This window comes from Rhinolophus sinicus, chromosome 18 (assembly GCF_057876585.1).
Source record: "Rhinolophus sinicus isolate RSI-liver-muscle chromosome 18, RSI-T2T, whole genome shotgun sequence".
Classification (NCBI taxonomy): domain Eukaryota; kingdom Metazoa; phylum Chordata; class Mammalia; order Chiroptera; family Rhinolophidae; genus Rhinolophus; species Rhinolophus sinicus.
Window position 1 is genome coordinate 102,790,322 of NC_142518.1, and position 12,035 is coordinate 102,802,356.

Genomic DNA, 12,035 nt, shown 5'->3' on the forward strand with positions numbered 1-12,035 from the left:
ATTTACTTAGGCTCAGTGCTGGCCCTGTGACTTGGGAGAGGTTTTGCATCTGTGTGGGATCCACTCCTGGCTCCAACTTAAATCTACATAACATATGCAAAGGTTGCGATAATCAGCTTTATCGCCCTCCACCCCCAACTACAGGAAAACATAAAACGTGAGACCAAACAAAGACTCGACACAGTAGTTTCCAGCAGACTCTGCCCAGCTGACCCTCCTCCTACGTTAATAAATCTTCTACATTTCTATCTCACTCGGGAATTCTTTCACGGCCCGCGAGCGAGCAGACACAACACCTTGGAGGAACTTTTAGGCCCTGCAAGTTCAGGCAAAGGTGAGTCAGTTATGCTACGTGATTATTGTAAATGTGAATCTGTTTGTGTTCAGAGATGGGACTTGGAGGAAATTTTTTGGTGAGTAGAAGGGAAAATTTTGAGAATGTCATCAAAAGTTATTCGTAATTCATGAAGTTATTTTACTTTAAAGTTTTTATTTTTGTAAATCCTCTTGTAAATAGTAAGTATTCTTTGTGCATTTATCTCTTGTATAAAGCAAGATACACTTGTATTTGCATACAACCAAGATAGCAGGCAGACAAATTGCTGACTTTAGCAATCTCATATCTGGAGACTGACAAAGGACAGCTACTAACATCCATGATAAAGAACAGCATCCTTAGAAAGAAATGGGGTTTTTCCACCCCTGCAAGTATTCACTGGTGTCCAGATCTGACAACTTCTTTCCTTTAGATCAGATTGTTTGTAAGACATATTTTACCCCCAATAGTAGTTGTTCCGTAAGGTTTATTTAATGAGTGGATTTTTTTCTTTAAGTGTTATCAGTATTTTTAAAGCACAGGTCTATGTGAAACGTGGCAATTTATTAGATAAGCATGTATTACACGTCTCCAATGTGCAGAGTACTAGAAGAAAAAAAAAACACAAAGAAGGGTGCTGCATATTACGTAGCTTACAGTCTAGTGCAGTCATTCTCAAAAGGGCAGGGAATTTCTGCCAGCCCCCTCTTCTTCTCCACTGTCCAACCCCACAAGACCATGGGGGAAGGAGTTCAGTTGTATCCCTCTGCGAAGATAACTGGTTTGGAATTGCTTCTATAAGTATGTCACAGTGATCAGTTAGTGACATGCACCTTGATGATGTTGGGACTGGATCAATGAATGTATAATCCATGAAATCTTTCCTTTTCCCTCTGGTTTGGCGGGAGAGATAAAATGTATGCACTGAGTAAAATCCATTTCAAATTGTGAGCTAACAGTCTCACACTCATATTGGCACCAAATATTTCATTAAATACTCTCCCTTTGTGTGATGCATGCTGGTATGTTCTATTCTATTTCAAGTGAAGAACAATACAAGTTGATTTTGATGTAAATGATGTTGGATCTGCCGGGATCCTGTCTCGTGAGACCAAAGAATGGAAACATGGACCCAGGAGAGGCAAAGAGTTTTAAAAAGAGGATAGTTTATTGAAAGCAAAGGGTCAGAGCTCCCGAGTGGGAGGGGGTCCCGAATGGGGGTGCCCCGTGACTGAGGCAAAAGCTCTTTTATAACTTCCCTTGCCTGCTTGGGGAAGGGGGCTGGAGCCTTCTAATTGAATTCATCTATTAGGTTTCTCCTGTTTGCCCATCCTGAAGGGATTAACGAACCAACCCATTCCTATCTATCAGATCTGCTCCTTTGTCCAGCCAGAAGGGATCTGAGATAATTTATTAACCTCAAGGCGTATTATATCTTTTTCCTGGAGTGAAGGAGACATTCCAGAACCTGGAATTTCATGATATGGCTGTCTTTTGTTTATTCCACCAGGGACCTCCCTGTCTACGTAGCAACATGCTAACTAAGCTGTCTCAATTTCTCAAACCACTAATGAGTTGCCACCAAGAGTTTGAAAAACACTTTTCTAGGGCCTGGTAATGGTTGGCAGACAGATGAGGAAGAGAACGTCATAGGCTGTAATCCTGCATTATTATCATAAAAATAATGTACTTATATACTACTTATGAGATTTCAGGCAGTTTATAGGGACATTTCATGTATGAAGTCATTTAATCCTTACTGCAACCCTATGTGATAGGCATAGTGAGACAGGTTAGTTAACATGTTGTTAGGAAGACAGGAAAGATCCCTGGTGAAATAAACAAAAGACAGCCATATCCTAAAACTCCAGGTCCTGGAATGTCTCCTTCACTCCAGGACAAAGATGAGAATACACCTTGAGGTTAATAAATTATCTCAAATCCCTTTTACCCGGACAAAGGAGCAGATCTGAGAGATAGGAATGGGTTATTTCATTAATCCCTTCAGGATGGGCAAACAGGACAAACCTGGTAGACGAATTCCATTAGAAGGCTCCAGTCCCCTTCCCCAAACAGGCAAGGGAAGGTATGAAAGTAAGAACTTTTGCCTCAGTCACTGGGCACCCCATTCGGGACCCCTCCCACTTGGAAGCTCTGCCCTTTTGCTTTCAATAAACTATCCTCCTTAAAAAGAAAAAAAAAAAAAAATTCCTCACCTCTCCTTGGTCCATGTTTCCATTCTTAAGTTTCACGAGAGACGATCCCAGCACTCACAAAGTAAATATGCTACATCAATAGTTTTTGTACCTATTTTACAGATGAGGAAATGGATGCACAGAGAGGTTAAGTGATCTGACCAAAGTTTCCCAGGATTTGATGCCAGGCTCCCTGACTCCAGAGCCCATACTCTTAAGCCTCTTCTAGCAAGTTCCCATCAAATCACCTTACATAGCATGCCCTAGTCTCCCATGAGCTGAGAAAAAAGTAAGAATAGGTCTGCTCTACAACTTTGAACAAAATAACAACTGGAGCACATGCTTTACTTGGTATGCAGAAGGCAACAATCAAAGTCGATTCCAGACCCTCAGGAGTGACTCTCTCTCCTAGGGATCCTAAAAGGGCAGAAATGACACAGCAGAGGAGACATGGCTAAGGCCAACAACCATTTTCTTCCCCCATTTCTTTAGGACAAATGAATCAAGCACGGAGCAAACACTAACTAATTCAAATCCCCTGTCCTGAATCTCCTCATCCCAGATTCTAAGAAAGAGTCAGGACACAGAACGAAACATAGCTCAAAAATGAAAATGACTGTGAAACACATCCCAGACCCACTAATAATTAAGTCATGGCATTTTATTAACATCTATGAATAGTGTCCTTAAATACCTTTCTTTTTTGTTGTTCTTTATTGATTTTAATTTAGATTGGCTTCTGGCTCATAAGCCAGGTAAATATTCAACCTTTAATAAGTCACATTATTAAACCCATGTTTAATGGTGTGCAGGAAAATAACACCAATTCCTTAGTATTTTAAAAGATATGCGTCATACAGAAAAAAGAAAGAGAGAAGAAAACTACTAAACGTGTTTTATGAAATAAATCTGACTTAGTTCTGAGTAGATATCTTCACCGTGGTTTCTGAGAACTTGTGTTCATAATGATAAACTTATTGATATTGTGAAAGCATTATCAAAATAAATTCCAGAACTTTAGCAATGTACAGCCTATGTTCTTTACACCCAACTGCTTTCTTTCATTCAATATGTAAATTTGACACTGGAACTGATTCTATATCTAATTTGTACTGTCATGAAATTTCAAGGAGGCTTATTATATTAAGAGTGATCTTCCTCTACCAAGACCACAATACAGATAAAGTAAGATATTTATTTGTAAGCATTTTCAGGTAACTAAAAATTGAATAAGGTATAGGATATAAAGGACTGTTTGGCAATACAGAAGAAACTATTTTAATACAGAATATAAATTGAAAATCTTTCTCCTGGAGTTACAGACATTGACGGCTGGTATTCCCTATAGCTGTCATAACTTTGAGAAAAAACAATCAACTGTCAACGTGTATTTATTGAACACATACTATATGCTCTGTACTATGGGAATTATAAAAGTATGAGACTCAATTTTCTCCCTCAAATTTAATGTATAATAAGAAATGCTATGACAAGATAGAGAAAGTTTCCTATTTAGAGATACGAGAAGAGCTAGATGGACTCAAACTTCAAAAGAAGAATAAAGTCCATTCAAAATAATTAGGATTTATTCGTTCTGACCTAAATAACCAGAATAAGCAACTCCAGCCCCAGCAGGTAACTTTGCATTTTATAACCAAAGTAAAATAATTATTGTATTGAATACATTCTAATTGATTCAGTGTCTGTATACTCTCTTTATAAAAGCCTTCCCAAGTTTCCTGATTTTCATTTATGAAAAAGCCATAAAAGCTGCCTGATGCACATATTTCCTAGTGGCTATTGACGATACTGCATTTTGAAAACACCTCATAGACCATCACACTTGTAAATTGATAATATAATAGAATCAGAGCTCCAAAAAATAGAACAAATTGTGAAAGTATAAGTTGTTAAGATTGATATAGACTACCACTGACCTAAGGAACCTGCATGATTCAAAACAGTACAATAGTATAAAGAGAACTTAGGGGTATTTGAGGTTGACATGATAGAGCAGTGGGTTATGTTAGAACCATTCAGTGTAATTCTAATGGCTAAACAGAATCATCTGAGGGAACTTCAAAAAAAAATATCTGTGCTTTCTCCCCAGTTCCAGACCAATTGGTCTCTAGGAAGTGGACATCAGCTTTTCTCAAAGCTCTCAAATTTATTTTAAAGAGTAGCTAGGGTTGAGATTCCAAAAAGGAATCTCAACTAATGTCTTTCGGTGCCACTGTCTGAAACATAATAGAGATGAATGGCCCAAGTAGTTTGCTGCTGATTCCTTTGCAAATCCTGGGTAACAGACATGTGGAATTTGCATTGCTAACTACACTCTTTTCAGTAGGCTGACACCCCAAGTGGTTTCAAATGAATCTACATGGTTCTCAGAACTACTAACTCTATCTGATATTTTCACTGTGTAGAAGTATTCAAATCTTAGGAATTGAAACCAATTTCTTCTTTTTCCTAGTCTCCCCACCCCCAGCAATGATGTGAATTACAAGAAATCTATTTGAGGAACAGTATAGGGTTGTGATTAAAACTGCAGTTTCCACGGTCTGGCTCCCTACTTCTGATGCCTGCTTTTCAATTTGTCAACTCTATGACCTTAACAAGATACTTTATTTCTGTCTCAATTTCCTCATCTGTACAAATATTATGTGTTTACCCATGGTAGATATTTTAATACAGGTAAAATGTTTTGAACAAAGTCTGCAACAGAGTAAATGTGTAATAACTGTTAGCTTTCTTAGCGTGTTAAATAAGAGCTACAGATGTTTGCTTCCTAGCACGATAAAACAATTGTGTTAGGTCTGCTACAGAATGTCAATAGCCACTTAGTCGTTGAACCTGGTAGAAGAGAACAAGGGTTCTGAAGAGTTTACATTAAAAAAAATAAGTCAAGAAATACAAAATTTTTGGGTAAAACCCTGTGTAGTAAGAATTAGGAATCAGCATGTTGCTACAACACACACACACACACACAAATGCACATTTTTTAAAAAGCCATTTTACTGAAAATATTCAAACTAAACAGGATATTGTTTACATCAGTAGTTCTAAACCCTGGCTGCACGTGGAGCTTCTAAAAATACCAGTGCTGGGGTCCCACATACAGATATTCTAATTTGTCTGATATTTCTGTGGGATCTGTACATGGAGATTTTAAAAAGCTACTATGTTTATTCTGATATACAATCAGGGTTAAGAATTACTAATTTAGGTCATTCAAATAATTTGGATACTGTGTTTTTAACTCAACAGTTGAAGCATATTTGAAAACAATCTGCACATAAATCTTTTGTGTGTGTGAGTTATGGTGAATTTTATTTTTAACAATTTTATTGAGATATCTTTGACATATATAAAATTATATATATTTAAGTTATACAATTTGATGTTTTGATGTATGTACACATTGTGAAAAATCACTACAACCAAGCTAAATAACTTACTCATTACCTCTACATAGTTCCACTTGTGTGTGCGTGTGTGTGTGTGTGTGTGTTGAGAAGATTTAATTTAAGATCTATCCTGTCAGTAAATTTCGAGTATACAATACCCAGATTCATTTGGCCTCTGGTTACAATACAGTATTGTACACAACTCTTTCGGACATTACTAAAGAGTGGCTATTCATTGAAACCATAGGCTTTTGATTTAGAATTTAAATTGCACATATGAAAGTCTAGGAGGTGACATGATTTTGCTTGTGGAAAAAGTCATTCAATATTCCAAGCAACATAAGAGTTCTTGAGGCTATTGAATGAATAATACTACATTTCAGCATCTTGACGGAGAGAGACATACTGGTTTCATAGCTATCATCCTACATGCTGCATTGCTTTCACAATGAGTGCAAAAGATCTCATTGTTCTCAGAGCACCAGATTCTCTCCATGTCCAAAGACAGTGAATGACTTCCAGTATACATGATCTCAGTGGTAAGAACTCTCTCATCCTAGTTTTGTTCAGAAATTGTGATTACACACTAAACCAAAGGTTAAGAAAAAGTCACAGTAAAATACATGTAGTCCACACATTAAATTTCACATTTCACTGTTTGAATTGAAAACAGTGAACAGACTATGATCATTCTGTAGCCAAAAATTCCAACTTATTGAATAGATTTTGAAAAAAAAAGTGTTAATTCAGGAATTTTAGTTATACAAACCTAACTTTAAAGGCTGTCTATAATAATTACTGGCTTTGTGATAATAATTACTGGCTTTGTGATCTTGGACACTTATGTAACTTATCTGAGTTTCATTGTGCCATATCCGAGGTCTGACAAGTTCGCGAACTTGTTGCAACGATGTTGCTAACCTTTTTTGATATCAGAGGGATTATTCATTATGAATTTGTACCAACTGGACAAACAGTTAATCAATATTACTATTTGGAAGTGCTGAAAAGGCTGCGTGAAAAAGTTAGATAACCTGAACTTTTCGTCAACAATGCATGGCTCTTGCATCACAACAATGCACCAGCTCACACGGCACTGTCTGTGAGGGAGTTTTTAGCCAGTAAACAAATAACTGTATTGGAACATCCTCCCCACTCACCTGATCTGGCCCCCACTGACTTCTTTCTTTACCCAAAGATAAAGGAAATATTGAAAGGAAGACATTTTGATGACATTCAGGACATCAAGGGTAATACGATGACAGCTCTGATGGCCATTCCAGACAGAGTTCCAAAATTGCTTTGAAGGGTGGACTAGGCGCTGGCATTGGTGCATAGCTTCCCAAGGGGAGTACTTCGAAAGTGACCATAATGTTACCGGAGAGAGGGCCCTTCTCAGCGTGATGTCCAGGTTCTTGGCGTCTCGATCAAAGAATTGAATGAGATATTGAGGTAAAGTAATGAAAAAGCAGTTTATTAGACAAAAAGGACACTTCAAAAAAGAGGGCCCGAGCAGAAAGCAGTGGCTCAAGGCCATTATTAGAAGAGAAAGTACACTCCAAAGGGTTTGGAGCGGGCGGAGCAAAGACGAGGCTCAAAAAAGGCATGGCTCACAGCAGCCTGGGGGTTTTATCTGGGATGAGCTGTTCCTCTCCAGGTGTGGGACCACTTGATTGACACCTGTGATTGACAAGGGGCTATTACCTTATCTCTTCAGACTGCGTGTTCTCTGCAGTTTGAAATTGTTAACTACAAGCTGATTGGCCCTTCCTCCCTACACCTGAGCTGATAGTTTTGGCGGGCTCTGCAGCTTGAATGGCTTTGTGAGCTTTTAAAGTGATTTCCTCTGGCTTTGTTAGGGTCTCCGCTTTAATCTCCTCCACTGTGGAGATGTCCCTGACTGCCTATAAACTGTTGTATCTCAATAGTGATATTCAGCAATGAGGTATGTAGCACTTTTTCTAGGATGAGTTCGAGAACTTAATTGTCTGACCTCGTATAAAGGCAGTGATAACAGTACTGACCACAGAGTTGTTACGAGACTTAGACTGGATTGCATAGGCAATAAGCTTAACGGAGTGGCTGACACATAACATGTACACAAAAATATTATTGTTGGAATTCTATAATAACTATGATTATTTGCATTCTATAAGGATGAATAAGACATAGTTTCTGTTCTTACAGAGTTTTGAATCTTCCTGGAAAAAAAAACATTAAAGTGAAATAGTAGTTTTATGTTGACATTTCAAGTAGCTAAAGTAATAGTGAACTCAAGGCAGTGCTATTAATAGTGAACTTGAGGCAATGAGTCCACATGCGAACTATGTGGACAATCATTGCCCTGGCCGATCAGAAGGACGTGGCTTGGAATAGTTGAGATGATACTCCCTTGAACACTTTGTTCTACACTGTTGCATCTTTTCCTAATTATCTGTCTTTAAGCAGATCACACTGCTCCTCTAAGCTTCATTTTCCCTATATGTAAAATGAAGTAGTTGGACTTTTCTAGGAATAACATTCTAGAAGTCTTTGTTAGAATTAGAGAAGGATTCAGATTTGAATAACCAGTCATCAGACCCCAGAATTGGAGGGAAATTATTAAACATGGAAAGCACCAGATACGTCCAGGCAAGACTGAATACATCTAGCTGGCTGGAGCATACCGTTCAAGTGGGGCAATTGTGGGAACAATGGAAGACCGTAGTTTCTGGGGGAATTTAAATGCCCTACTAAGAAGTTTGAACTTTATTCTATATGCAGTAAGTACAGCTTTAGAAAGATTAATCTGTACTGGTAAATACAAAAGTTTTGAATTACGGAATAGGCAGAAAGCTTGGTTATAAAGCTGTTATAGTATTGGTGTAGGAGATTTTTCTGTGTCCCCAAATGATGTGGGGAATTTTCTATGAGTGAGTGAGTGAGCCAGGATCGTGTCTCGTGAAACCAAAGAATGGAAATGGACCAAGGGAGGCAAGAAGTTGTAAAAGAAGATAGTTCATTAAAAAGCAAAGAAATGTAGCTCCCAAGCAGAAGGGCGTCCCCGACTGGGGTGCCCAGTTACTGAGGCAAAAGCTCTTACCTTTATACCTTTCCTTGCCTGTTTGGGGAAGGGGAGCTGGCACCTTTTAATGGAATTTGTCTACCAGGTTTGTTCTGTTTGCCTATCCTGAAGGGATTAGCAAAATAACCCATTCCTATCTATCAGATCTGCTCTGTTTGTCAGGCAAAAGGGATTTTATGAGATAATTTATTAACCTCAAGGCACCATTATATTTTGTCTTGGAGTGAATGAGTTACTTCAGAACTTGGAGTTTTAGGATATTGCTGTCTTTTGTTTATTTTACCAGGGACCTTACTGTCTGCCTAACAACGTGCTAACTAACCAGTTTCAGTATAAGCCTAAACTGGAACTAATGGAGTAAAAAAGAAACAGAAAGACAGATGAGCAAGATGTTATGAGGTCATTTGCACATGATTTTCAATTGAATAGGACAGGCAAGGTAGAGTTGGCAGGAGATGATTGAACATTGGCAGCCAGGAAACTGCTGGTGAGTTAGGAAGGAGAGCTAGTTTGGAGTAAGGGGACAGGGATGAGTAATTAAGCCTTAAAAGTTTTTGATTTGTGTCATCGAAAACATAATTCAGATAGACCTACATATCCAAGGGACAAGTAGAGGATGGGAAAAAGGGAAAGCCATGCTGAAACTGCATAGAGGTGATAGTAGAATAAAATTAATAGGTGAAATCTCCAAAAGAGATTAGCAAATGGTTATGCACAAACAGTGGCATCAGCTTTATGGTTTTTTGGTTAATATTTCAAATGAAGGCAGCATAGAATATGATGAGACAGGGGGATTGTAACGGTGGCACTATATCTTCTATTTTGAGATGTCAACCTCTGGTATAATTCGATTTAACAAGTAATTTAGCTTGGGACTCTTAGAAAGTTTTTTTTCTCTTCTTCTTTGCCTCCTTTCCACCAAACCTTACTGACTGTTTACTGTATGTTTACTATACAGACCAATTTCAATGGTTCTGTTCTGTCTTGTAGGCCCTGTGACTTGGGAGAGGGTTTGCACATGTTATGTAGATTTAACTTGCAGCCTGGAGTGGATCCCATACAGATGCATAACCTCTCCCAAGTCACATGGCCAGCACAGGGCCTAAGTAAATAGAAACACTGAAACTAGTATGTATAGCAAATGTTAACCCTGGAGAATGCAATGAAATTAAAATATTTGACTTGGGGGATATAAGAATTTTTCCTTTACTGTTTGCCTTCCTTATTTTACTGACTAAAGTCAATGTCCTAATTTGGGTTCCTCCAAAAGCCTACTCTCAGGCAAGGACTTGCCTGCAAGTAGTTTATTTGGGAGGTCATTACACGAACCACTGTGGGGTAGTGGGGAAGAAAGAAATGCAAGGGGAAAAAGTCAATAAAAAGGGCAGGAGGTTAACACGGTGGAAAATAAACTCAATCCTGTTGGTGATCCTCTGAGACGGTGTGGAACATGTCTCAGAATTATCCTACTAAGAAGTGAAGAAGCTGGGATATCTATTTAATAACTCCTGTCCCTCATTTGTAGAGAGTAGCTCCTGGGGTGTTCATTCCCAGCAATTACAGTCTGCCCCTGTTGGGGGATGGTCAGAGAACACTCTCAAGCAGAGAGATGCAGAAAGTCATTGCCATGTATTGGAACTGTCTGCAGGAGACTCCAGTAAGTCACGGTGATGTGGATGAAGTGCCAATAACATCTGCTAGAGTCAATCATTTTGGTTTGTTTGTATTTCCTGCCTATAAAAAACTGGTACTGGAATGAGGTGTAATGGCATTTTCTAGGAAATTAGGAATCCCATGGTTAGGTCACATTCACAAAACTAATGTCATTGTGACTTCTTGGGTTTCTAGTGGACTTACATATAATCTCCATACAGGGAATCAAATGATTAAATGTAAACTTTTTTAAACAGAAATTTGTTATAGGAGCCCTTTTGTTCTTTGAAAATAAACAAAAGTGTGTATGTGCAGAAAAAGCATCACAGCATTATGTAGTCACATGTTTTGTACCTTTTCTAGAACTTTCTATTAATATCAAAAGAAACTGTACTTACAGGATATATAGGTGTGTGGAGAATAACACCCCTGATTTTGTCTTGCCAGGACCTTATTGGATGTGTGGATAGAGAAAAGTTTGTCCAGCCAAAGGAATAGAATGGTTTCTTTCTGGCATCTAACCATCATATTCTGATTCTAACATGCACATAAATATTAGTCACAAGGTATACAATGACCCAGAGATGATGATTCTGACAAACCATCTATTTCTATTAGTGTGGCCACAGACATAAACAACCTATCTTTTCTTCAATTGTTAGGTTGGCAATCTACTAGTCATTCCTGACAAAGTAAAAATAGTTTTCTACAAAGTGTGCACCAAATGCCTTCATGTGAAAATGCAGTTTCAAACAGTATAATCGCTACGTATAAGTGTGATATCACTCAGCTGAGAATGAACCATAGCCATAGATCATAAGCAGTTTGTTTTTCATTAATGTGGACCAGCTGGCAAGATACCCTGCCAAGCCCCTTAGAAGACTGGATGATGGAAATAATTATTTACGAAGGTATAAACTGACAAGATTGCTATAGTGATGAATTGGCACACATGGAGCTCATAGATGATGGATTGAAATAAGTTTTATTCCAGTAAGAGATGCCTAATATCCACATAATTTGATTTATGAATTTTTCTGCACTATGGTGGATCAGATATCAAATATTTTGCAGAACTCCAATTCAGGAAAAATAAAGCTAAAATAATATGGCATAATGCAATCCCAAAGTATCCCCCAAATAGCACTTGCATATCCGAGTATTCTGAGTGTTCAGAATTTCTTCATAAGACAATGATGACCACTAATTGACCAAAATATCATTGAGAAAGTCTTACTTTGTGGGGCTGTTCTGTAGATGCTAAAGCCTTTCCAGTAAATCCTATTGTTACAACAGACATTGATGAGCAGGCTACTGTGAAAAAGCTACATTCTGCGAACTTTTCTTATTGTGGAAAAACTATCTGGTTGTAAACATGGTATGCTAAGAAACATACACTC

At 38.1% G+C, this 12,035-nt stretch overlaps 1 protein-coding gene across 3 annotated transcripts in view; it reads left to right on the forward strand.

The window, feature by feature from the left end:
* The window catches only part of LOC141569587 (endogenous retrovirus group K member 5 Gag polyprotein-like), a 579,116-nt gene that overhangs the window by 553,046 nt on the left and 14,035 nt on the right, over positions 1-12,035 (forward strand). Inside the window, exon 1 of one of the 3 annotated variants that reach the window (XM_088794786.1) lies at positions 198-334. The exons of the other annotated variants lie outside the window; for them this stretch is intronic. The gene's annotated coding sequence lies outside the window, so the exon portion shown is untranslated. Of the gene's footprint in view, positions 1-197; positions 335-12,035 lie in introns of those variants that run through there. 3 annotated transcript variants of the gene reach the window in all.